This window comes from Xenopus tropicalis, chromosome 10 (assembly GCF_000004195.4).
Source record: "Xenopus tropicalis strain Nigerian chromosome 10, UCB_Xtro_10.0, whole genome shotgun sequence".
Classification (NCBI taxonomy): Eukaryota; Metazoa; Chordata; class Amphibia; order Anura; family Pipidae; genus Xenopus; species Xenopus tropicalis.
This window is the reverse complement of record NC_030686.2, coordinates 3,856,725-3,883,379: the sequence shown is the minus strand read 5'-3', so window position 1 is coordinate 3,883,379 and position 26,655 is coordinate 3,856,725. Positions and strand designations below refer to the sequence as shown.

The window sequence follows — 26,655 nt, the reverse complement described above, 5'->3', positions numbered from 1 at the left end:
TAACTATTAGGTACCTGCCTTTGGGATCTTCTATTTTGCTAGTTCCCAGTGTAAGTGCTTGTGTATTAATATGGCCGCCCCCCTACTACGTGTTGTATACGGAGCTGCGGAACAGGGGCCGACCCAGTCTCTGCGTAGTTTTTGGTTTTCTCCTACTGAGAGATGTGTTTCTTGGGTAAGTGCTACATTGGGGGGCAAAGACTTACGGTGGGGAAGGATTTTATAGCGTTTCATTGGCTGGTTAATACCTCCCACATCCCACACCCCCTTATTGTTTGTGTGTTTGTGCCAAGATGGTGTATGATATTCAGTACATACGGCTGGTCAGAGGCTTCTGGGGCTTTGTGGGTATTGGGTCCTGCCGCCTCCTGACTGTCAGTTGGAAGGAGAGAGAACTACAGGGAAGGGGAGGAAAAAAGAGAAAAAAGTATAAATTGAACATAATAAGAATAAAAAGCATTCAACTTTTTAACTCTGCACAAAGGCCTATTGTTACTGTATTCAACTGTGTGTTCCGGGGGGGGGGGGGGGGGGTAATAGGGGATCCAAGGGGCCAGGGGGCCACACACACGCCATATTGTGTTATTTTAGGGTACCTGAGGGGAAAGTGGGTATAGGGGGTTGAGAAGGGGGTAGGGTTGGGGGGAAGGGAGGTACCCTAGATATCGTATGCGGTCTTATCACCTGTTAAGGTCCCCATACACGGACCGATTCTAGCTGCCCAACCCACATATGGCCTAAAATCAGACAGATCTTGATCGGGCTTAGGTTTAAAAATTAATCGGATCGGGGACCGGATCGGCCAAACAACCGAATTAGCCCGCTATCACCCACCCGTAGGTTGGGATATCGGGAGAAGATCCGCTTGCTTGGCGACCTCGCAGAACATAGCGTGTATGGCCACCTTTACTATATCTATCTATCTATAGATATGAACATATTTAAGCCTTATAAATCAGCCTCAGTAGCAATAAGTATATTATGTGAATTCATTGTAATTGTTATGAACTCAGTATCTCAATGCATCACCAAGCTACTTGTCTTTAGAGATCCCGGTTTTGGTGGGGGTCTGGTCCATCCATAAATCAAGAGCATCCCAGACTTTTTCAGTCCATTCTTAGCACAGAACTACTTATCTTCTGTAGGTTTTTATCCCCAGGTTGTACCATGACTGCCTCTAAGACTGAGCTCCACCATATGTTGCCTAGGGAACACCTAAGAAGGGATAGCTCCATAGATTAGAAAGAACTGTCTTAGGCCAAGTGTCCACTCAATACAGACCCTGGCCAAATAGAGTTGAAACTCTGCCTGCCCACCTACAACCAACTCACTCATCTTCCCCCCCACAACTTGTCTCTAATCTGCTCAGCCCCCCACTCTACACCTATAAGTGTGCCCCCCCACCCCCCATTGTGCTCCTCTGCCTTCCACTAGTTCTGGCCTTGACTCAAAAATGATTGTGGTCACCTTTCGAATCCCTTTGGATTATATTACCGAAGTTCAAAGCTACTGTCACTGAAAACCCAACGCCATTGTGGCAGGGACACCAAAAGGAAGAAAAAGAGGGTGACTTGGCAGATTAGACAGGGTGATGACTCCTAGATCCTCCAAAAGTCATAACGACATCCTAGTCTTCCAACTCCACCAATATGAATCTCATAAAGGGACAGATTGAGAGTAAAGGTCCCCATACACTGTCAGATCCACTCGCTTGGCGAGCGGATGTTCTCTCGATATCCCCCACCTACGGGTGGGCGATATCGGGAGGATCCAGGGTAATTCGGATCACAACGATGGGCATAGGAGAAGTCGGTCCGGGGACCGCATCAACGAGCCGATGAGGTCCCCGATCCGACTAGATTTTCTAACCTGCCCGATCGAGATCTGGCCGATTTCAGGCCAGATATCGGTCGGGCAGGCCCCTCAGTTCTGCCCCTACACGGGCCGATTAGCTGCCGAATCGGTCTAAGGGACCCATATCAGCAGCTAGAATCGGCCCATGTATGGGGACCTTAAGGTACTGAGGGTCTTATGGTTGCACTATACAGGTCAGCCCTGTCCAACTTATTACAACCAAACAAATTGTTGCATTCATTGTTCTACCTGCAGCTGGCTAAAAAAAAGCCAATCACTGATTGGTTGCTATGGGTTACTGCCCATAGGCAAATTTGCCCAGTGTTGATAAATGAGCCCCCTGCTCACGTAGAAAACAGAAATCAAATGATGTATATTAAGAGCTTTATGTTGTTCTGCTGGAGTGGATACGGCCGAGGGGATTTATCACTGTAAGAAATTAGTAGGGATAAATATCCAAACGCATCCCTGGCCAGTTTAATTCTGGGCACTTAGAGATAAGCAGCATTTTATGAGCTCAGATACATAACTCTCCCATAAGCGCTGGGATCCTCCATGTAAAACCCCCTGTTGATAAATACGGGAGGTTGGTGGCCGGAGTGATAGGTTTAAAGGGGTGGTGCACCTTTAAATAATAAGTATGTTATAGAGTGGCCTGTTCTAAGCAGCTTTTCAATTGCTCTTCATTATTTGTCTTTGACAAATAATTATTTGCCTTCTTCTTCTAACTCTTTGCGGCTTTCAAATGGGGGTCACTGACCCCAGCATCCAATAACCTATTGCTCTGTGAGGCTCCAGTTTTATTGTTATTGTTACTTTATATTCCTTATTCCCCGATTCATATATGAGCCTTTTATTCACACCACTCCCTGGTTGCTAAGGTAATTTGGACCCTAGCAACCAGATAACTCTGAAACTCCAAACTGGAGAGCTGCCAAACTGGAGAGCTGTCTCAGAATTCACTCTCTACATCATACTAAAAACTAAATCAAAGGTAAACAGCCCCCATCAAATTGTGTTTATTCCAGTTATCCTCTAGGAATAGGCTGTGAAATGCCCCAGTAGGATGTTCTGAGATTTATCAATGGGACTGTAAGCTGCCATCAAAGTGCTCTAGCCCCACCCACTGCTTGAGTCACAGACTCCTTGCCCCTCCCCCCTGTAAGCTGCTATTAGATTGACACAAAGGCTTTGTGTATTGGACAGAATGAGAAGTCGCTGCAATTTCTTGCTATATTTGCAGTGATTTCTCTCTGATGGGAATCGGGCAGATTGGCAGAACAAAGGTTCCCCATTCACATGAGAATGTTTCCTGCGGCGCTTTATGATTTCATTAAATTAACTTCTCGTGATGAAGCTTTTATAATGCCTTTAATCCCTTAAATGTTTTTAGTAAATAAAAAGACTGGCTATTTATCAACATCGAGACTGAGAAATGAAGCACGACGCAGACACATTCCTCTTTCTCATTCCCTCCCAGTAATTGGCTCCAATGGAAAGAAAGAAAACAAAATCAATACAATTTTTTATGCCGAGGAACTTATCAATCATTCCTTCCCTGCTCCGCTCATTGTTACTATTGTTTCTAATCTGATCATTAGAGCTTGTTGGGGCCAAAGTATCTCTGAATTCCGCATCATTTATACACAAAGCTGAGGGCAATTAAAAAGCAAAGTATTGGGAGGGTTACTGCCTGCTCTGCTCTCATTTCCCTACAGAAATAGGGGTTGGTAGCACTAGGTAGGTACCTAATATATAGGGGCAGAGACAGGGGAAAGTGTTGGAAGGGTTACTGCCTGCCCTGCTCTCATTTCCCTACAGAAATAGGGGTTGGTAGCACTAGGTAGGTACCTAATATATAGGGGCAGAGACAGGGGAAAGTGTTGGAAGGGTTACTGCCTGCCCTGCTCTCATTTCCCTACAGAAATAGGGGTTGGTAGCACTAGGTAGGTACCTAATATATAGGGGCAGAGACAGGGGAAAGTGTTGGAAGGGTTACTGCCTGCCCTGCTCTCATTTCCCTACAGAAATAGGGGTTGGTAGCACTAGGTAGGTACCTAATATATAGGGGCAGAGACAGGGGAAAGTGTTGGAAGGGTTACTGCCTGCTCTGCTCTCATTTCCCTACAGAAATAGGGGTTGGTAGCACTAGGTAGGTACCTAATATATAGGGGCAGAGACAGGGGAAAGTGTTGGAAGGGTTACTGCCTGCTCTGCTCTCATTTCCCTACAGAAATAGGGGTCGGTAGCACTAGGTAGGTACCTAATATATAGGGGCAGAGACAGGGGAAAGTGTTGAAAGGGTTACTAACTGCTCCTTATTTTAATAGTGAGGATATAGTTTAATTTCAATAGATGATTGTTGCCAAAATGCAATATTTAGTTATTCGCTCTGCAGGGATGTTACTAAGACAATACACAGTTACAAATGAATTCTTACCTAAATAACATAGGCTGGGAATAAAGCAGAGCAAATGAAAGCCTTTCCAGGAGCTGACCAAACCGAAATATAATTGGTCCTGACTTCACAGATGGTGGGTTCGAGCGGCAGGAGAAAGCCAAGAAAATCGGCAATCAGCTCTCATTTAGCTGAAATCTGAACAACATCTGTCTTTTTCTTGCCAAAACATTCGAGCATGAAGCTTCGCCGTAGTCGGAGGGTCTATGGGGGGCACGGAATGTAGGGTTTATTAGCTCAAAACACAGAAAAATTTCCCAGCTTAATCTTAATCTCTGAGTTTTAAGGTTGAAGTAGAATTTTTTTTATAGAAAAGGTGAAGATATTAAAGGGGATGCTGGGAAAAATATTTATTCCAATGTGTTTTATATTAAACATCATTGCTAAATTATAGCATGCATCACAATGAGGCGCTGTTCTGTTGCAGCCTTATGGGAAAAACAGTTGTTTGCTCCAGTGGTGAGAGGTGGTACTGCAATTTACACAATATACACAATATATATATATATATATATATATATATATATATTTTTTTTTTTTTTTAGCAATACATTTTCACTGCATAGAATTAAACTTTGTAAATCACAGAGAACCCCTTAATTCAACTTAAGCATCAACACAAATTTATAAGAAACAGAAATTTTAGGGACTAATCCACCCCCTTATTTTACATTTTATTTATTTTAATTACTGAACAACCAGTGCCAATGTCACTCTCGCTGCTGATGGAAATAGTTATTCCAAATGTATTCTATTTCAACCATAATTGCCATATTATAGCATGCATCACACTGAGGCACTGTTCTAGTGCAGCCCTAGGGGAAAAAACAGCTGTTTGCCCCAGTGGTGAAAGGTGGTACTGCAACTCACAGAATATATATATATATATATATATATATATTTACCAATACATTTTTTTAACTTTGTAAATCTCAAAGTCCCCCCTGATTTAATTCAGCATGGAGCAATCTTTAAACCCTAAAAACCAACACAAACTTATAGGGAACGGAAATTTTAGAGACATTTCCCCCCCTTTATTAACATTTTATTTATTTTAAATACAGAACAACCAGTGCCAATGCAACTCTTGCTGTTGATGGAAATATGTATTCCAAATGCATTCTATTTCAACCATAATTGCCACATTATATGATGCATCACAGCGAGGCGCTGTTCTGTAGCAGCTCTATGGGAAAAACTGTTTTTTTGCCCCAGTGGTGAGAGGTGGTACTGCAACTTACAGAATATACAGTATATATATATTTTTACTGATACATTTTCACTGCATTGAACTCAACTTTGTAAATCACAGAGTCCCCCATTATAATTCAACTTGGAACCTAAGCACCAACACAAATTTATGTAGAACAGAAATTTTAGGGACAAATCCCCCCTTATTTTACATGTTATTTATTTTAAATACTGAACTACCAATGTCACTTTCACTGCTGATGGAAATATTTATTCCAAATGCATTCTATTTCAACCATCATTGCCATATTATATCATTCATCAGAATGAGGCCCTGTTCTGTTGCAGCCCTATGAAAAAAGCTGGTGTTTTGCCCTAGTGGTGAGAGTTGGTACTGCAACCTACAGAATATATTTTTTTTTACCAATACATTTTTCCAACTTTTTAAATCTCAATTCCCCCCCCCCCCCCCCGATTTAATTTAGCTTGAAGCAATCTTTAAACCTTAAACATCAACCTTGGGGACATTTTATTTATTCTACATACAGAACAACCAGTGCCAATGTCACTCTCGCTGCTGATGGAAATGATGTTTGTTCTTGGGGCACAAAGCGCAGAATGTGGCACACAAAGGCCTGTATTATGTACAAGGCGGGGGTATATTGTGTGTGCCCATAACTCCTTCCCCTGCATTAGACTTGTTTGTGCCTCCGCAGTAAACTGGTAAAGCAGCATGCCGCAGGGGGGCCCCGCCAATGAAACGTTCCATTGTTCCACGCCACTGTGTATGTACAGGAATGCCACGTCGATAGCAGTAATGAAAGCTGCCTAGCCGAGTGTAATAATCTAGCGAGGCTTTGGATATCCAGCACCCTGTGGGATAATGATATATACATTAAATATTCCCCTGCATGGTAACTGCTACCGTGTTGCTCCGTACTGGGAGGAAGGCAACGGGCAGCGCTGAAAGGGTTACGGTTGGAGCAACAAACAGTTTAATGAAAGTAACATGATAAATACATAGGAACTAAATCTCCCTCAGCCTCACTTATCTCATGAGTCTCATATTAACTTATCAGCCCATTTACACTTGTACTCACGCTGCATAGAGTGTGCTGCTGTCTCGCGCCCACCTCTAAAGAGCTGAGGTCTCTGTGAATTGGCAGCACATGGGGGGGGGGGGTTGAGTCTCTCCCACACCCCCAACCCACAGTGTAACCCCCATATCATATATGCACATAATGTAACTGTATAATATATAGGCACAGATATACCCCCCATCTTTCCCCCAGCCCCCCCCCCCCCACTGTCACAGTGTAACCCCATATCATATATGCACATAATGTAACTGTATAATATATAGGCACAGATATACCCCCCATCTTTCCCCCAGCCCCCCCCCCACTGTCACAGTGTAACCCCCATATCATATATGCACATAATGTAACTGTATAATATATAGGCACAGATATACCCCCATCTTTCCCCCAGCCCCCCCCCCCCACTGTCACAGTGTAACCCCCATATATATCATATATGCACATAATGTAACTGTATAATATATAGGCACAGATATACCCCCATCTTTCCCCAGCCCCCCCCCCACTGTCACAGTGTAACCCCATATCATATATGCACATAATGTAACTGTATAATATATAGGCACAGATATACCCCCATCTTTCCCCCAGCCCCCCCCCCACTGTCACAGTGTAACCCCCATATCATATATGCACATAATGTAACTGTATAATATATAGGCACAGATATACCCCCATCTTTCCCCAGCCCCCCACTGTCACAGTGTAACCCCCATATCATATATGCACATAATGTAACTGTATAATATATAGGCACAGATATACCCCCATCTTTCCCCCCCCCCACTGTCACAGTGTAACCCCCATATCATATATGCACATAATGTAACTGTATAATATATAGGCACAGATATACCCCCATCTTTCCCCCCCCCACTGTCACAGTGTAACCCCATATCATATATGCACATAATGTAACTGTATAATATATAGGCACAGATATACCCCCATCTTTCCCCCAGCCCCCCCCCCCCCCCACTGTCACAGTGTAACCCCCATATCATATATGCACATAATGTAACTGTATAATATATAGGCACAGATATACCCCCCATCTTTCCCCCAGCCCCCCCCCACTGTCACAGTGTAACCCCCATATCATATATGCACATAATGTAACTGTATAATATATAGGCACAGATATACCCCCCATCTTTCCCCAGCCCCCCCCCCACTGTCACAGTGTAACCCCCATATCATATATGCACATAATGTAACTGTATAATATATAGGCACAGATATACCCCCCCATCTTTCCCCCAGCCCCCCCCACTGTCACAGTGTAACCCCCATATCATATATGCACATAATGTAACTGTATAATATATAGGCACAGATATACCCCCCATCTTTCCCCCAGCCCCCCCCCCCCACTGTCACAGTGTAACCCCATATCATATATGCACATAATGTAACTGTATAATATATAGGCACAGATATACCCCCATCTTTCCCCCAGCCCCCCCCCCCCCACTGTCACAGTGTAACCCCCATATCATATATGCACATAATGTAACTGTATAATATACAGGCACAGATTTACCCCCCATCTTTCCCCCAGCCCCCCCCCCACTGTCACAGTGTAACCCCCATATCATATATGCACATAATGTAACTGTATAATATATAGGCACAGATATACCCCCCATCTTTCCCCAGCCCCCCCCCCACTGTGACAGTGTAACCCCCATATCATATATGCACATAATGTAACTGTATAATATATAGGCACAGATATACCCCCCATCTTTCCCCCAGCCCCCCCCCCCCACTGTCACAGTGTAACCCCCATATCATATATGCACATAATGTAACTGTATAATATATAGGCACAGATATACCCCCATCTTTCCCCCCAGCCCCCCCCCCCCCCCACTGTCACAGGTAACCCCCATATCATATATGCACATAATGTAACTGTATAATATATAGGCACAGATATACCCCCCCATCTTTCCCCCAGCCCCCCCCCCCCCCACTGTCAACAGTGTAACCCCCATATCATATATGCACATAATGTAACTGTATAATATATAGGCAACAGATATACCCCCCATCTTCCCCCAGCCCCCCGCCCCCACTGTCACAGTGTAACCCCCATATCATATATGCACATAATGTAACTGTATAATATATAGGCACAGATATACCGCCCATCTTTCCCCAGCCCGCCCCCCCCCCACTGTCACAAGTGTAACCCCCATATCATATATGCACATAATGTAACTGTAATAATATATAGGCACAGATATACCCCCATCTTTCCCCCAGCCCCCCCCCCCCCCACTGTCACAGTGTAACCCCCATATCATATATGCACATAATGTAACTGTATAATATATAGGCACAGATATACCCCCATCTTTCCCCCAGCCCCCCCCCATATAATACAGACAGACACAATACAGGTAGATAAAGGGAACCCATGTATTTGCTGCATTATTGACCTTCATCCAGAGGAAATGATTTTATTTCACGTTCCAGTGTAACCTTTGCCCAATCAGAAACAAAAGACTTAAACAAAATAACATCCAACCCCTGTGTATATAATAAAGGTTACATTCATGTTATGGCTTTATTTTTAAGTCCCATTAAATTCCTAATTGTTGCCTGTCAATAGAAAAGTATAAGTCAGGGAAAGTTCCGGGGCTTCCAACCTTCAGGCCGAGGCCTTTTCTCTACAATACATTGAATTTCAGATGAATTTAACACTTTGCCGTTGCCATAGGATTAGAGAGAATCTCCCATCGGAATCAATTGGCGGAGAAATTGCCGCTGTCGAACCCCTCACTCGATCCCCATTAACATTCCCACATTATTAAGGGGTGTATAGAAGTCATGGCTGGGATGTTGGGGGCAGTTAGATATATATAAATGCTAATGCTGGTGATGGTTAATAAATTACTAGATGTTTTTCCCCTGGGATCACTAATTATAGAGCCAAATAATAGGGAAAATCCCACAGTAATCACTGATATCTTGGGCCAAGCCCCGCACTTTTATTTCCAATAATGAGTTGGGCGGGTCTCTAGGATCAGCTCCACCCACTGCTCAGCTGACAATTTTTAGATAAGCACCGCCTACAGGTAGTACTGAGTATTACAACCCAATAAGTTGAGAAAACACTTTAATGGGATCAATTACCCTATACTGGAAAAACATTTTATTTTTGTAGCAGCAACAATCACTCACGGATTGGGCTATCAATCCCCTTTAATTTCAGTGGTTTTGGTAGTCCAATAAAGACCTGAGGCAGTGGGAACTGCAAATAAAAGTATGCCTCTAGTTAAGAGTGAGCTTTGGTAGTCACAGGCTTAGGGGGCTGTTCCTGCTGAATTGTGCTTAGTACAGGGGAATCCCTATGTGCCATAGTTTTATGGTATCTCTCTGTACAGGCTATGAGCAAACTTAGGGGGCTGTTCCTGCTGAATTGTGCTTAGTACAGGGGAATCCCTATGCTGCCATAGGTTTGTGGTATCTCTCTGTACAGGCTATGAGCAAACTTAGGGGGCTGTTCCTGCTGAATTGTGGTTAGTACAGGGGAATCCCTATGTGCCATAGTTTTATGGTATCTCTCTGTACAGGCTATGAGCAAACTTAGGGGGCTGTTCCTGCTGAATTGTGCTTAGTACAGGGGAATCCCTATGCTGCCATAGTTTTATGGTATCTCTCTGTACAGGCTATGAGCAAATGTAGGGAGCTGTTCCTGCTGAATTGTGCTTAGTACAGGGGAATCCCTATGTGCCATAGTTTTATGGTATCTCTCTGTACAGGCTATGAGCAAACTTAGGGGGCTGTTCCTGCTGAATTGTGCTTAGTACAGGGGAATCCCTATGTGCCATAGTTTTATGGTATTTCTCTGTACAGGCTATGAGCAAACTTAGGGGGCTGTTCCTGCTGAATTGTGCTTAGTACAGGGGAATCCCTATGTGCCATAGTTTTATGGTATCTCTCTGTACAGGCTATGAGCAAACTTAGGGGGCTGTTCCTGCTGAATTGTGCTTAGTACAGGGGAATCCCTATGTGTCACAGTTTGATGGTATCTCTTTGTACAGGCTATAGGCAAACTTAGGGGGCTGTTCCTGCTGAATTGTGCTTAGTACAGGGGAATCCCTATGTGCCATAGTTTTATGGTATCTCTCTGTACAGGCTATGAGCAAACTTAGGGGGCTGTTCCTGCTGAATTGTGCTTAGTACAGGGGGATAATGTTACTATTACAATGACTCCTAGTTACATATGGCCGCTGCTTCTCCAGAATGTCCTGCAATCTGTTTGGCTCTTCAGGTTTCTCCGTGACATATTGATGATTGTTGTGACTGAATGCATTGGCCATATTGCTGCTCACCCTGGTTAGCCGTTCCATTCAATGCTTCCATGCATAATAACGTTTCCCGGTGACCTGACTCCGCTCATAACGTACCCAGAATAAGACTCTTTAATCTGAGGGTTTGGGCTTCTAGCGGAAGGTCAGGCTTGATTTAGCCAAGGACCCGTTTGTGTTTTTCTCATTATTCTTGGAAATAAAGAAATAACTGCGACTGAGAGGCGCTTCCCGCGGTGCTAATTTTTGGAACGTCGGACTCTGCATTCCCGTTGCCGGCGACTGCTTCCCTACGAGGGCACAATAACACAAACAGACTTTCACAAGGCAGACTGCGGCGCCGGCAATCTGTTCTGAATACAAAACATTTAGCAGCCCCGGGCGCTGGCGCGGGGAGTGCCATATATTAGGGAAGGTAACCGGGAGTCAGAGACGGCGCTGCAAGAAAATTCATGTGGATTTCTCTCGAGCCGTAACCGCAACGCTATTCCCACCCCGAAGCCGGAACGTGGGTCGTGTAAAAGAAAATAAAGCAGCGAATTGGGCCGAGCGGCTTGGGCTTCATGTGAAACCATTAGATATTTCTGTGTTTCTCCCTTTATCCTTCTGTGACAAAAGGGAAGAAAAAAAAAACAAGAGTAAAATGTGTGAGCGAAAGAGAAGTCAAGTCCCGAGTCTCCCGAGTGATATCGCATTCGCCGGTGGAAGGGTCGTCGGAGACAGTCCTGCCCTTATCAACGTAACACGAGACAGGTTCTGACTCATGAGACCTTCACGCTTTTCTGTGTGGCTTTTACACTCGTTTTTTTTTCTTTCCTTTTGAACCATTTCTTGTATTTTATTTAAAAAAAAAAAGATTTATTTCGAGATCTTTTTGCACCTGCCTTCTTGGAAATGTGCCGAGAACTCAAGGATACAGAGGTCTTCCTGCCTCAACACCTAAAGTAGATTCATTCACCAATAACATGACCTAGAATTGGCTTCATACAGGGTCGGACTGGAGGGTGCCACCCCAGGGGTACATCATACCTCCCCAAGGGGCCACTTTCATGACCCCTGTACCCCTCCATCATCCCCCCGCTGCCCACCCAACTTTCCAATGCACCAGGGAAGGAAGAACAACAACCGTTGGGATCAGGTCTGGGCCGGCGCCCGCCGTATTTTTTCCCGGTGCCCTGCCTGCCGAGTCCGACCCTGGCTTCATGCCCATGGTCCCTAAGTTAGAATAATAGGATACAGAGGTCTTCCTTCCTTGACGCCAAAAGTAGATTCACCAATAACATGACCTACAATTGGCTTCATACAGGGTCGGACTGGGGGGTGCAGGGCCCACCAGCACTGCCACCCCAGGGGTATCTCACACCCCCCAAGGGGCCACTTTCATGACCCCCGTACCCTTCCATCAGCCCCCCGCGGCCCACCCAACTTACTGGTGCGCCAGGGGAGGGAGAACAACAACTGTTGGGAGCTCCAAGGATCGGGTCTGGGCCGGTGCCCACCATATTTTTTCCCAGTGCCCTGCGGCCCAGTCCTACCCTGGCTTCATGCCCATGGTCCCTAAATTGGAATAATAGGATACAGAGGTCTTCCTTCCTTGACGCCTAAAGTAGATTCACCAATAACTTGACCTACAATTGGCTTCATACAGGGTCGGACTGGGGGTGCAGGGCCCACCAGCACTGCCACCCCAGGGGTATCTCACACCCCCCCAAAGGGCCACTTTCGTGACCCCCGTACCCCTCCCCTGCCCACCCAAGTTTCCGGTGCGTCAGGGGAGGGAGAACAACAACCGTTAGCAGCTCCAGGGATCATGGTCCCTAAATTGGAATTATTGGCCGGTATGTCGGTCTGAGTCAATCTTTTATTGCCCAGTACAGTACACGGCAGTGAAAAATATAATTTCTGCCCCTGATAAGCTGAAATCTCTCTTCAAAACAGCAATCACAACTCACAAATCTGATCCTAGACCCAGAGTCAAACTGAAGTGGGGAACAAGTGGTCTCCTCCTAGACCCAGATGACTGGGAGGAGGTGGAGGATAATCTCTATTCCCCATGAATAAGTACGAGAGACAAACTAACTCAACTCACAATTATACACCAAACTTATTTAACACCTAAGAAACTTCACCAGATGGGTCGTTTGGAACACTCCGGATGCCTTTGCTGCAACCAGAACTGCCCAGACATCCAGAGAGGTCTTATTAGACGAACTTTCCTTACACTAAATTCTAAACCCAATCCCATGCCTGTTGGACGTTGTGGCCTCCCCACAACCCAAGACATACAGATCAATCTGAGGGCTCTTTTGTTCTATGCTGTTTTGCACTGTATTTATCCCGCTGTGGGTTCTGGGGTATTATACATGGAATTGGCACTGTATTTATCCTGCTGTGGGTTCTGGGGTATTATGGAATTGACACTGTATTTATCCTGCTGTGGGATCTGGGGTATTATACATGGAATTGGCACTGTATTTATCCCGCTGTGGGTTCTGGGGTATTATACATGGAATTGGCACTGTATTTATCTGCTGTGGGTTCTGGGGTATTATACATGGAATTGGCACTGTATTTATCCCGCTGTGGGTTCTGAGGTATTATACATGGAATTGGCACTGTATTTATCCTGCTGTGGGTTCTGGGGTATTATACATGGAATTGGCACTGTATTTATCCTGCTGTGGGTTCTGGGGTATTATGGAATTGGCACTGTATTTATCCTGCTGTGGGATCTGGGGTATTATACATGGAATTGGCACTGTATTTATCCTGCTGTGGGATCTGGGGTATTATACATGGAATTGGCACTGTATTTATCCTGCTGTGGGTTCTGGGGTATTATGGAATTGGCACTGTATTTATCCTGCTGTGGGTTCTGGGGTATTATACATGGAATTGGCACTGTATTTATCCTGCTGTGGGATCTGGGGTATTATACATGGAATTGGCACTGTATTTATCCTGCTGTGGGTTCTGGGGTATTATACATGGAATTGGCTCTGTATTTATCCTGCTGTGGGTTCTGGGGTATTATACATGGAATTGGCACTGTATTTATCCTGCTGTGGGTTCTGGGGTATTATACATGGAATTGGCACTGTATTTATCCTGCTGTGGGTTCTGGGGTATTATACATGGAATTGGCACTGTATTTATCCTGCTGTGGGTTCTGGGGTATTATACATGGAATTGGCGCTGTATTTATCCTGCTGTGGGTTCTGGGGTATTATACATGGAATTGGCACTGTATTTATCCTGCTGTGGGTTCTGGGGTATTATACATGGAATTGGCACTGTATTTATCCTGCTGTGGGTTCTGGGGTATTATACATGGAATTGGCACTGTATTTATCCTGCTGTGGGTTCTGGGGTATTATACATGGAATTGGCACTGTATTTATCCTGCTGTGGGTTCTGGGGTATTATACATGGAATTGGCACTGTATTTATCCTGCTGTGGGTTCTGGGGTATTATGGAATTGACACTGTATTTATCCTGCTGTGGGATCTGGGGTATTATACATGGAATTGGCACTGTATTTATCTGCTGTGGGTTCTGGGGTATTATACATGGAATTGGCACTGTATTTATCCCGCTGTGGGTTCTGAGGTATTATACATGGAATTGGCACTGTATTTATCTGCTGTGGGATCTGGGGTATTATACATGGAATTGGCACTGTATTTATCTGCTGTGGGTTCTGGGGTATTATACATGGAATTGGCACTGTATTTATCCCGCTGTGGGTTCTGGGGTATTATACATGGAATTGGCACTGTATTTATCCCGCTGTGGGTTCTGGGGTATTATACATGGAATTGGCACTGTATTTATCCCGCTGTGGGTTCTGGGGTATTATACATGGAATTGGCACTGTATTTATCCTGCTGTGGGTTCTGGGGTATTATGGAATTGGCACTGTATTTATCCTGCTGTGGGATCTGGGGTATTATATATGGAATTGGCACTGTATTTATCCTGCTGTGGGTTCTGGGGTATTATATATGGAATTGGCACTGTATTTATCTGCTGTGTGTTCTGGGGTATTATATATGGAATTGTCAGTTATCCCCATCAAGTGCCAGTGGGAAGAGCTTTACCACAAGGTTAGAGAGATATGTCCTACAAGCTGAGGAAAGTGGAGATTTGATTTGATGAAAGAAAAGTATGTAGAAGAGTTATATGGAATAAAAAGAACATTATGACAGAGATGGAATGTAAATGTTTCACTTCGGTGCAGGAAGGAGAATAATGCCCTGTAGTTGCCGTTTGTACATTCCAGTGGATAATTCATGCCACAATATCTCACACATTTGCCTACAAGAAGCCCTAGTTTATTTATAACAGCCACGTCTGCATTAAAGGCAGCAATGAGACTCTTCTATGTGTTGTGCCGGGGCCGAGGTCAGAGATTCCCAGCATTCAGCGATGGTAATTAACAGTCTGAATGCACCGCGGTTCCCATACACTTCAGGCAAACTGCGCACAAGCACAGGAACGTGTTCCGTACGCCGGACCCCCGAGAACTGAGGGAATCAAAAACCCAATTTGGAGAACTTTACTGAGCACAACTCACCTTTCATTAGTGTCTTTGGGACTTTCTGAAAAAAAATGTAAACAGAACAAATAAAAAAAAAAAAGAACACGGCTTCTGCTGAGCTCCAATCGGGTTTGAAATCAGAGAGGTTCTGGATAAGTTTGTAAGTTTTAGGAGAAAATCCCAACTTAATGACATCAAGCAGGGCCGACGGCTATAAATTGTCTATAGTTACTTATACCTGGGGGGGGGGTTCTAATGCTTTTGGTCCCATTGATCAGTGGTGGGTCAGTCCGTTGCTATGGGAGATATAATGGAGGATTCATAGATTAATGGGATTATTAGTACAATGTATCAGAATCGGCATCAGAATGTTTATGGCCCAAACTGTACTAATGGCAGTGCCGTGTCTATGGGTCAGTCCCCCCTAGGCCCAAACTGTACTAATGGCAGTGCCATGTCTATGGGTCAGTCCCCCCCCAGGCCCAAACTGTACTAATGGCAGTGCCGTGTCTATGGGTCAGTCCCCCCTAGGCCCAAACTGTACTAATGGCAGTGCCGTGTTTATGGGTCAGTCCCCCCTAGGCCCAAACTGTACTAATGGCAGTGCAATGTCTATGGGTCAGTCCCCCCCCAGGCCCAAACTGTACTAATGGCAGAGCCGTGTCTATGGGTCAGTCCCCCCTAGACCCATCTGTACTAATGGCACCGACGTGTCTATGGGTCAGTCCCCCCTAGGCCCAAACTGTACTAATGGCAGTGCCATGTCTATGGGTCAGTCCCCCCTAGGCCCAAACTGTACTAATGGCACCGACGTGTTTATGGGTCAGTCCCCCCTAGGCCCAAACTGTACTAATGGCCGTGCCTATGGGTCAGTCCCCCCTAGGCCCAAACTGTACTAATGGCAGTGCCGTGTCTATGGGTCAGTCCCCCCTAGGCCCAAACTGTACTAATGGCGGTGCCATGTCTATGGGTCAGTCCCCCCTAGGCCCAAACTGTACTAATGGCAGTGCCATGTCTATGGGTCAGTCCCCCCCAGGCCCAAACTATACTAATGGCAGTGCCATGTCTATGGGTCAGTCCCCCTAGGCCCAAACTGTACTAATGGCAGTGACATGTCTATGGGTCAGTCCCCCCAGGCCCAAACTATACTAATGGCAGTGCCATGTCTATGGGTCAGTCCCCCCTAGGCCCAAACTGTACTAATGGCAGTGCCGTGTCTTTGGGTCAGTCCCCCCTAAGCCCAAACTGTACTAATGGCAGTGCTGTGTCTATGGGTCAGTCCCCCCTAGGCCCAAACTGTACTAATGGCAGTGCCATGTTTATGGGTCAGTCCCCCCCGGCCCAAACTGTACTAATGGCAGTACCGTGTCTATGGGTCAGTCCCCCCTAGGCCCAAACTGTACTAATGGCAGTGCCATGTCTATGGGTCAGTACCCCCTAGGCCCAAACTGTACTAATGGCAGTGTCATGTCTATGGGTCAGTCCCCCCTAGGCCCAAATGGTACTAATGGCAGTGTCATGTCTATGGGTCAGTCCCCCCTAGGCCCAAACTGTACTAATGGCAGTGCCATGTCTATGGGTCAGTCCCCCCACCCAAGGTCCAAACTGTACTAATGGCAGTGCCGTGTCTATGGATCAGTCCCCCCTAGGCCCAAACTGTACTAATGGCAGTGCTGTGTCTATGGGTCAGTCCCCCCTAGGCCCAAACTGTACTAATGGCAGTGCAATGTCTATGGGTCAGTCCCCCCTAGGCCCAAACTGTACTAATGGCAGTGAAATGTCTATGGGTCAGTCCCCCCTAGGCCCAAACTGTACTAATGGCAGTGCCGTGTCTATGGGTCAGTCCCCCCTAGGCCCAAACTGTACTAATGGCAGTGCCATGTCTATGGGTCAGTCCCCCCTAGGCCCAAACTGTACTAATGGCAGTGCAATGTCTATGGGTCAGTCCCCCCTAGGCCCAAACTGTACTAATGGCAGTGCCGTGTCTATGGGTCAGTCCCCCCTAGGCCCAAACTGTACTAATGGCAGTGCCATGTCTATGGGTCAGTCCCCCCTAGGCCCAAACTGTACTAATGGCAGTACCGTGTCTATGGGTCAGTCCCCCCTAGGCCCAAACTGTACTAATGTCAGTGCCATGTCTATGGGTCAGTACCCCCTAGGCCCAAACTGTACTAATGGCAGTGTCATGTCTATGGGTCAGTCCCCCCTAGGCCCAAATGGTACTAATGGCAGTGCAATGTCTATGGGTCAGTACAAACTTGGCCCAAAGTATCATTGTGTATTACTGAACATTAACTTCTTCTCACGTTGATTTCTGGTTTATCTATTGCCACAAACAGAGATATTTAGCAATGTACCTAACGTACAGAATCTTTATTCCAAAACTGTTCCCAATTAATTGCCTCCCATGACCACAGACGACTAACGAGAGCGCTTTTTTCCCACCACTAACCCTTCACAAGTCCCTAACGAACAAGCCGGCCCAGAGAAGGGACAATTTGTGTGGCACACAGACTTGGCTAATGGTCTCCTATAGAAAATCCAACGCGATGACTTCAAAGAAATAAAATCCATAAACCTGTGTTATTAAGCAAAGCGCCGCCGGGGTTTTTTTATTTTTTATTTTTTATATTTAAAATCCCGTCATTATTCCCCAGTTCTCATTATTTCAGTGTTTAATAATAAAGGGCAACCTCTCCGGATAATGAAATGTTTGTCTAACGGGGGGGGGGCGGCAAACTGACAGAAAGTTCCCAGATAACGCAGGATAAATATTCCGCCATTTGTATGTGAAATGTTTGCAATATCTCTGAAACGCGGCGACGGAGGGAAATCGGGGAGATTGATGCCCCGATCCCGGGAAGTCTAATAAAAGACTGAAAGAATACGGCAAATAACTGCCGAGCGCTGACCCGTTTCTAATCTCTATCAAAGCTCATCCATTAGATTTCTAATCTCAAACCAACATTGATTTGCTTCCCCCCCCCCCCCCCCGAGGTATCAAATTCAGCCTGAAATGTAATGACTTGGAAATTCATTTTTGCGGCAACGAGAATCTGAATCTTTCTCTTCCCTGTATTTATAGCTTCATTTCTAGAATCCTGCCCCCCACCCCGGGGCAACTAGAATCCCTATGTGCCATAGTTTTATGGTATCTCTCTGTATAGGCTATGAGCAAACTTAGGGGGCTGTTCCTGCTGAATTGTGCTTAGTACAGGGGGAATCCCTATGTGCCATAGTTTTATGGGATCTCTCTGTACAGGCTATGAGCAAACTTAGGGGGCTGTTCCTGCTGAATTGTGCTTAGTACAGGGGAATCCCTATGTGCCATAGTTTTATGGGATCTCTCTGTACAGGCTATGAGCAAACTTAGGGGGCTGTTCCTGCTGAATTGTGCTTAGTACAGGGGAATCCCTATGTGCCATAGTTTTATGGGATCTCTCTGTACAGGCTATGAGCAAACTTAGGGGGCTGTTCCTGCTGAATTGTGCTTAGTACCGGGGAATCCCTATGCTGCCATAGTTTTATGGTATCTCTCTGTACAGGCTATGAGCAAACTTAGGGGGCTGTTCCTGCTGAATTGTACTTAGTACAGGGGAATCCCTATGTGCCATAGTTTTATGGTATCTCTCTCTAAAGGCTATGAGCAAACTTAGGGGGCTGTTCCTGCTGAATTGTGCTTAGTACAGGGGAATCCCTATGTGCCATAGTTTTATGGTATCTCTCTGTACAGGCTATGGGCAAACTTAGGGGGCTGTTCCTGCTGAATTGTGCTTAGTACAGGGGAATCCCTATGTGCCATAGTTTTATGGTATCTCTCTGTACAGGCTATGGGCAAACTTAGGGGGCTGTTCCTGCTGAATTGTGCTTAGTACAGGGGAATCCCTATGTGCCATAGTTTTATAGTATCTCTCTGTACAGGGGAGATGGGGTGTTATATAGATTGCTAAGGAAATACTCTGTATGCCGTTCATATGAGACAGAAGCCCAGTATGACAACTGGGTCGGTTCTGCTGGAAGATATAAAGAAGGAGGGAAAGTTGAATGACTTTGCACTATTTCAGTTCCTTGATGGCTCCCTTGTTCATTTGCACAGACGCTGCTCCTCCCCCTCGTTCTGTCTTCGTTAGACTCTGATTAATTTATCTCAGACTCCTTTCAATTAGCAGAACCGGCGACAGATCGGCCTCCACAAGTCGTTGCTAATAAAGACTTTCGCACTTCGGAGGCGGCGGCGACTCGGCGGGGGCCCCTGACCAGCAGCGCCCATCTCTCTGATACATTCATCAGCATCACACTAGCATTGATTGGCCATCTGTCTGCGCTCGCCCCTCCCTCCCACACAACCCAATCAAACCCAATTAACCCCAAAATAATTCATCTCTAGATTGAGTGCCGCTCAGACCCGATCATCGGGGGCCTCGGAGCAGCAGCTGCCTGGGGCGGAAAGTTTGGGCAAAGTCGGAAAGTTTGTTCTTTAAATGCCACGTGGCGCCCGAACCCCCTGCCCCATCACTGCGCAATCTGTCACCTGATTAACTGGCAATTTCACATTATTCATGGCTTATTTTGCATTCTGTAGCGTAAGAACCTGCACCCGTGGCCCCTAAGCTTTGCGCCCAATCTTTGCACTTTGCACCCTGTCATCATTTTGTTTCTGAGCAGAGACGGACTGGGCTGGTTGGGCACTGGGAAAAAACCCAACTGGCCCAGACCCAATCCTCACCTGGCACTCATAGCCTGTACAGAGAGATACCATAAAACTATGGCACATAGGGATTCCCCTGTACTAAGCACAATTCAGCAGGAACAGCCCCCTAAGTTTGCCCATAGCCTGTACAGAGAGATACCATAAAACTATGGCACATAGGGATTCCCCTGTACTAAGCACAATTCAGCAGGAACAGCCCCCTAAGTTTGCCCATAGCCTGTACAGAGAGATACCATAAAACTATGGCACATAGGGATTCCCCTGTACTAAGCACAATTCAGCAGGAACAGCCCCCTAAGTTTGCTCATAGCCTGTACAGAGAGATACCATAAAACTATGGCACATAGGGATTCCCCTGTACTAAGCACAATTCAGCAGGAACAGCCCCCTAAGTTTGCCCATAGCCTGTACAGAGAGATACTATAAAACTATGGCACATAGGGATTCCCCTCTACTAAGCACAATTCAGCAGGAACAGCCCCCTAAGTTTGCTCATAGCCTGTACAGAGAGATACCATAAAACGATGGCACATAGGGATTCCCCTGTACTAAGCACAATTCAGTAGGAACAGCCTTTTAAGTTTGCTCATAGCCTGTACAGAGAGATACCATAAAACTATGGCACATAGGGATTCCCCTGTACTAAGCACAATTCAGTAGGAACAGCCTTTTAAGTTTGCTCATAGCCTGTACAGAGAGATACCATAAAACTATGGCACATAGGGATTCCCCTGTACTAAGCACAATTCAGCAGGAACAGCCCCCTAAGTTTGCTCATAGCGTGTACAGAGAGATACCATAAAACGATGGCACATAGGGATTCCCCTGTACTAAGCACAATTCAGCAGGAACAGCCCCCTGCACAATTCAGCAGGAACATTTCAAGAACAGGGAACTAGTTTCCCCAGCCATTGGATATGGAATAAGATATATTTATAGCTGACATTTTGGAGTCTCCCATAGCAATGAGTGGTGGCAGAACCTCCCAATGTGGCAGAAAGCAAGAAAAAAAAATCAGATTATTTATTTTTCTTGTTCCTTCAGCGCTTGAGCGACTCCCGGCGCAATGTGAGAGATACCTGCCATGTCTGCCTATTTCCTCTCTCTATTCCCCCGCAGAATAATATCAATCTGTACATTTACCTGACAGTCGCTTTGTTTGCTCGTATTTCCCATGACAAGACTGGATCATAGACCTCTCCTTGGGCAGCTCTCGAATCTCTCGGGTACCAGAACTCTGGGTCGGAACCTGAAACACAAAAATATATCAGTGACATTTTGTTACAGGGTAAATAATGATATTTATTGTGTAATATTTCCTTGTGCTGTAGGGCTGCTGGGCTTAAACTACTATGGTCCCCCCCCCCCCTTTCCCTTCCCCTCTCTCCTTCTGTCTCTCATCCCCTCTCCTTTCCTTTTCTATTCCCCCCCCCCCCCAACTGTTTGGCCTTACTCCCCCCCATCCTCCCTCTTCTCCCCCCTTCTATATTTCCCCTCTCCCCCCATTTGTCTCTCTACTCCCCGAACCCCCTTTCCCTTCCCCTCTCTCCTTCTGTCTCTCATCCCCTCTCCTTTCCTTTTTCTATTCCCCCCCCCAACTGTTTGGCCTTACTCCCCCCCATCCTCCCTCTTCTCCCCCCTTCTATATTTCCCTTCTCCCCCCATTTGTCTCTCTACTCCCCGAACCCCTCTTTCCCTTCCCCTCTCTCCTTCTGTCTCTCATCCCCTCTCCTTTCCTTTTCTATTCCCCCCCCCCAACTGTTTGGCCTTACTCCCCCCCACCCTCCCTCTTCTCCCCCCTTCTATATTTCCCCTCTCCCCCCATTTGTCTCTCTACTCCCCGAACCCCCTTTCCCCCCATTTGTCTCTTTACTCCCTGAACCCCCTTTCCTCCATTTGTCTCTTCACTCCCTGAACCCCCTCTCCCCCCATTTGTCTCTCTACTCCCCGAACCCCCTTTCCTCCATTTGTCTCTTTACTCCCTGAACCCCCTCTCCCCCCATTTGTCTCTCTACTCCCCGAACCCCCTTTCCTCCATTTGTCTCTTTACTCCCTGAACCCCCTCTCCCCCCATTTGTCTCTCTACTCCCCGAACCCCCTTTCCTCCATTTGTCTCTCTACTCCCCGAACCCCCTTTCCTCCATTTGTCTCTTTGCTCCCTGAACCCCCTTTCCTCCATTTGTCTCTTTGCTCCCTGAACCCCCTTTCCTCCATTTGTCTCTTTATTTCCTGAACCCCTTTTCCTCCATTTGTCTCTTTACTCCCTGAACCCCTTTTCCTCCATTTGTCTCTTTACTCCCTGAACCCCCTTTCCCCCCATTTGTCTCTTTACTCCCTGAACCCCCTTTCCCCCCATTTGTCTCTTTGCTCCCTGAACCCCCTTTCCTCCATTTGTCTCTTTGCTCCCTGAACCCCCTTTCCTCCATTTGTCTCTTTATTTCCTGAACCCCTTTTCCTCCATTTGTCTCTTTACTCCCTGAACCCCTTTTCCTCCATTTGTCTCTTTACTCCCTGAACCCCCTTTCCCCCCATTTGTCTCTTTACTCCCTGAACCCCCTTTCCCCCCATTTGTCTCTTTGCTCCCTGAACCCCTTTTCCTCCATTTGTCTCTTTACTCCCTGAACCCCTTTTCCTCCATTTGTCTCTTTACTCCCTGAACCCCCTTTCCCCCCATTTGTCTCTTTGCTCCCTGAACCCCCTTTCCTCCATTTGTCTCTTTGCTCCCTGAACCCACTCTCCCCCCATTTGTCTCTCTACTCCCTGAACCCCCTTTCCCTTCCCCTTTCCCCCCCATAGGCGGAGGGCCTTATAATAAAGGCTGGGGGGGGGGCTCCCCAAACTAAATCCCATGTTACACCCTCACTTACCTCAGAATTAGACTTTCCCCAGAATGTTTTGCTAAAGCTTTCTGTCTCTGCCAAAGCTCTGACACAGGTGAAGTTGTGGGCGGGGCGGAAGGCGCAGAATCAGATCCGGTGAGTTCCAGGTGGGCGGGGTTCCAGGTGGGCGGAGTATAGAGGCGGAAGTTGTGCAGGAGGAACAGGAAGTAACAGTATGAGCAGGTCAGGCTCTGTCAGTAACGTGTGTGTTTGTGTAAGTGCCCCCGCTCAGTGTCAGTGTGAGTCTGTGGGGGAGAATGTCCCTTACTGGCACTGAGGGGGGAGCAGCACAGAGACGCTTCAGCCGCATTCATTTATCCAACCCCAGCTCCCATGTGTGTATTTACTGCTTCTTCCATTTACTCAGTCTGTTTGTCATATGGAAAGTGCAGAGATAGGGGGTCAGTGATACTAATGGGGAGTGTGTACTGGTATGGGATCCGTTATCCAGAAACCCGTTATCCACAAAGTGCCAAATTATGCATAGGCCGTCTCCCATAGACTCCATTATATAAGCACATAATTCTAACTTTTGAAAATGATTCCCTTTTCTCTGTAATAATAAAACAGTACCTGTACTTGATCCCAACTAAGATATAATTACCCCTTATTGGGGGCAGAACAATCCTATTGGGTTTATTTAATGGTTAAATGATTCCCTTTTCTCTGTAATAATAAAACAGTACCTGTACTTGATCCCAACTAAGATATAATTACCCCTTATTGGGGCAGAACAGCCCTATTGGGTTTATTTCATGGTTAAATGATTCCCTTTTCTCTGTAATAATAAAACAGTACCTGTACTTGATCCCAACTAAGATATAATTACCCCTTATTGGGGCAGAACAGCCCTATTGGGTTTATTTAATGGTTAAATGATTCCCTTTTCTCTGTAATAATAAAACAGTACCTGTACTTGATCCCAACTAAGATATAATTACCCCTTATTGGGGGCAGAACAGCCCTATTGGGTTTAATTAATGGTTTATTGATTTTTTTTAGTAGACTTAAGGTATGAAGATCCAAATTACAGAAAGACCCCTTATCCCGAAAATCCCAGGTCCCAAGCATTCTGCATAACAGGTCCCATACCTGTACCTCTAATCTGCCCCAGTCTGTGTGTATCAGCATGAGTTTGTGTGTTAAATGCTGTATTTGTATGTTCTGGGAAACCCTCTGTACAAGGGCTGTGCGGTAGTAGAAGACATTAAAGAAAGAGTTGCCAAAAAGCAGTGATCCCCTGACGTTACTCCCCCCCACCCTCCCTCTTCTCTCCCCTTCTATATTTCCCCTCTCCCCCCATTTGTCTCTCTACTCCCCGAACCCCCTTTCCCTTCCCCTCTCTCCTTCTGTCTCTCATCCCCTCTCCTTTCCTTTTCTATCCCCCCCCCAACTGTTTGGCCTTACTCCCCCCCATCCTCCCTCTTCTCCCCCTTCTATATTTCCCCTCTCCCCCCATTTGTCTCTCTACTCCCCGAACCCCCTTTCCCTTCCCCTCTCTCCTTCTGTCTCTCATCCCCTCTCCTTTCCTTTTCTATTCCCCCCCCAACTGTTTGGCCTTACTCCCCCCATCCTCCCTCTTCTCCCCCCTTCTATATCTCCCCTCTCCCCCCATTTGTCTCTCTACTCCCCGAACCCCCTTCCCCTCTCTCCTTCTGTCTCTCATCCCCTCTCCTTTCCTTTTCTATTCCCCCCCCCAACTGTTTGGCCTTATTCCCCCCCATCCTCCCTCTTCTCCCCCCTTCTATATTTCCCCTCTCCCCCATTTGTCTCTCTACTCCCCGAACCCCCTTTCCCTTCCCCTCTCTCCTTCTGTCTCTCATCCCCTCTCCTTTCCTTTTCTATTCCCCCCCCCCCAACTGTTTGGCCTTACTCCCCCCCATCCTCCCTCTTCTCCCCCCTTCTATATTTCCCCTCTCCCCCCATTTGTCTATCTACTTCCTTAGCCCCCTTTTCTATAGTATTTCCTCTCCTCCTCTCACTCTCTTTTCTCCTGTGTTCCTTAAGTAGATAAAATAAAGATTTATTTTGGTAATGTAAATAGTTGGGCAATGTTAGGTTTAGCCGGCAGCCAACCCCTAGGAGTGGCCTAAAGGGGAACTCCCCCTGCAGGAGCCAATATGAAGAAACGCACCAGCCAGGCACTTTCTCTTTTGGCCTAAGAAAATCTCGAGGTGGGACTGAAGACCATTGTGGGCAGACCAAGTGGGAGACGTTTTCCTAAATGGCTAGTGAGTGAATGTTAGTTGGGTGTGAATTCAGTGTAGGAGTGAAGGATAGATAGGACAGTCTGTTGCTCCGACGAGGAGTTAGTTCTGTGGGGTAGATTCCCAGGCTTCGGGGCGCTAGTTAGGGAACTGGAGCGTTCAGGTTTTAGTTAGAAGACAACCTACAGTAGAACCTACAGGAGACAACATGGTAGAAGCTTGGACACTGTATGTGAGACACCGCAGCTGGGGGAAAGCCCCATTCCATGCCCCTTTTATTTCTCTCCCCTGCCTGCATAGCTCCATCAGGAGAAGAACAACCATAGTGGCGGCCCCTCTAGGCGGATCATACTATGGGGTGGGGGGACCCAGTCTAAGGATGAAATTGTTTTATATACCCGTAGAACTACACTAGGCTGCCTATTATCGCAATTATATTATACAGGGGCGTAAGAACAGAATAAGCAGACTAGCGATGTGCAGGCCAGCCCGATACCCGCAGAACCTGCAGGTCGGTAGAAGGCGGGTCGGGTCGGATTTGGCAGTGGGCAGATTAGGGTCGAGTTTTTTTGACCTGCACATCACTAAAGCTGACCCTGCAGTTACAGGGGGGCCCGGGAGTGTCGGGGGCCCAGTAAGCCCCTAATTAATGAGCAATTTCAATATATATGTCAACTTTCCTATGTTTTGGGGCCCTACATTGAATTTTCTGTCGGGCCCAGTAATATCTAGTTACCCCACTGATACTATAGTCACTACTAACTTTGTGGGGGGGGGGGACCTGAACCCCGCCCCCAAAATAAACACCATCAGGCTGTTAAATGCACCAGTCGCCTTGATATGTAGCCCCCAGTGCGGAACAGATCGTTCGGATAAGTGATGGTGCAGACACCTTGCCCGGCATCACAGGTAATGGAAAATTCATTGCGACGCGGCGCGCGAGGAAAGGCGGAATTTCCAATTATGTTATTGCATATAAAACAATCGCAGCCGCTCTCAAATCATGTTCCCGTGTCACTTAAGAAAATAGGTTTCTTTGCGTTTCCCCCCGGATCTCGCAATCCCTTACTAAGCAAATCACAACTTTTATCTCTTTCCTCTTAGAGACGCGCAGAGACGGCGCCGCCGCCGCAGATATATATGGTTTCCATTTAGTGCTGCCAGGAATTGGTTTCATTGGAGTTCGGGATAAAATATCGACTCATAAAGGGTAAGTATTGTTATTTGGAGAATTCCTGGCGTGGTAACTCAAAGCGGTGTAATAATTCTATAAGGATATAAAAGAAAAATATAAAGTCTTTATAAGTAATATGTCTTTTAAATATATATTGCCTTAAAAGCACTGAAAGATATATTGTATTGCATCCATTCTCTGTATATTTGTATTTATAC

At 46.2% G+C, this 26,655-nt stretch overlaps 1 long non-coding RNA gene across 1 annotated transcript; it reads right to left on the bottom strand.

The window, feature by feature from the left end:
• Positions 1-6,003: 6,003 nt before the first annotated feature.
• On the bottom strand, positions 6,004-23,373 carry LOC116408050. Its single transcript, XR_004220696.1, has 3 exons — positions 23,045-23,373; positions 21,321-21,426; positions 6,004-6,376 (listed from the first exon to the last, which is right to left on the bottom strand). It is a non-coding gene; the product is annotated as an uncharacterized LOC116408050 (long non-coding RNA).
• Positions 23,374-26,655: the final 3,282 nt, after the last annotated feature.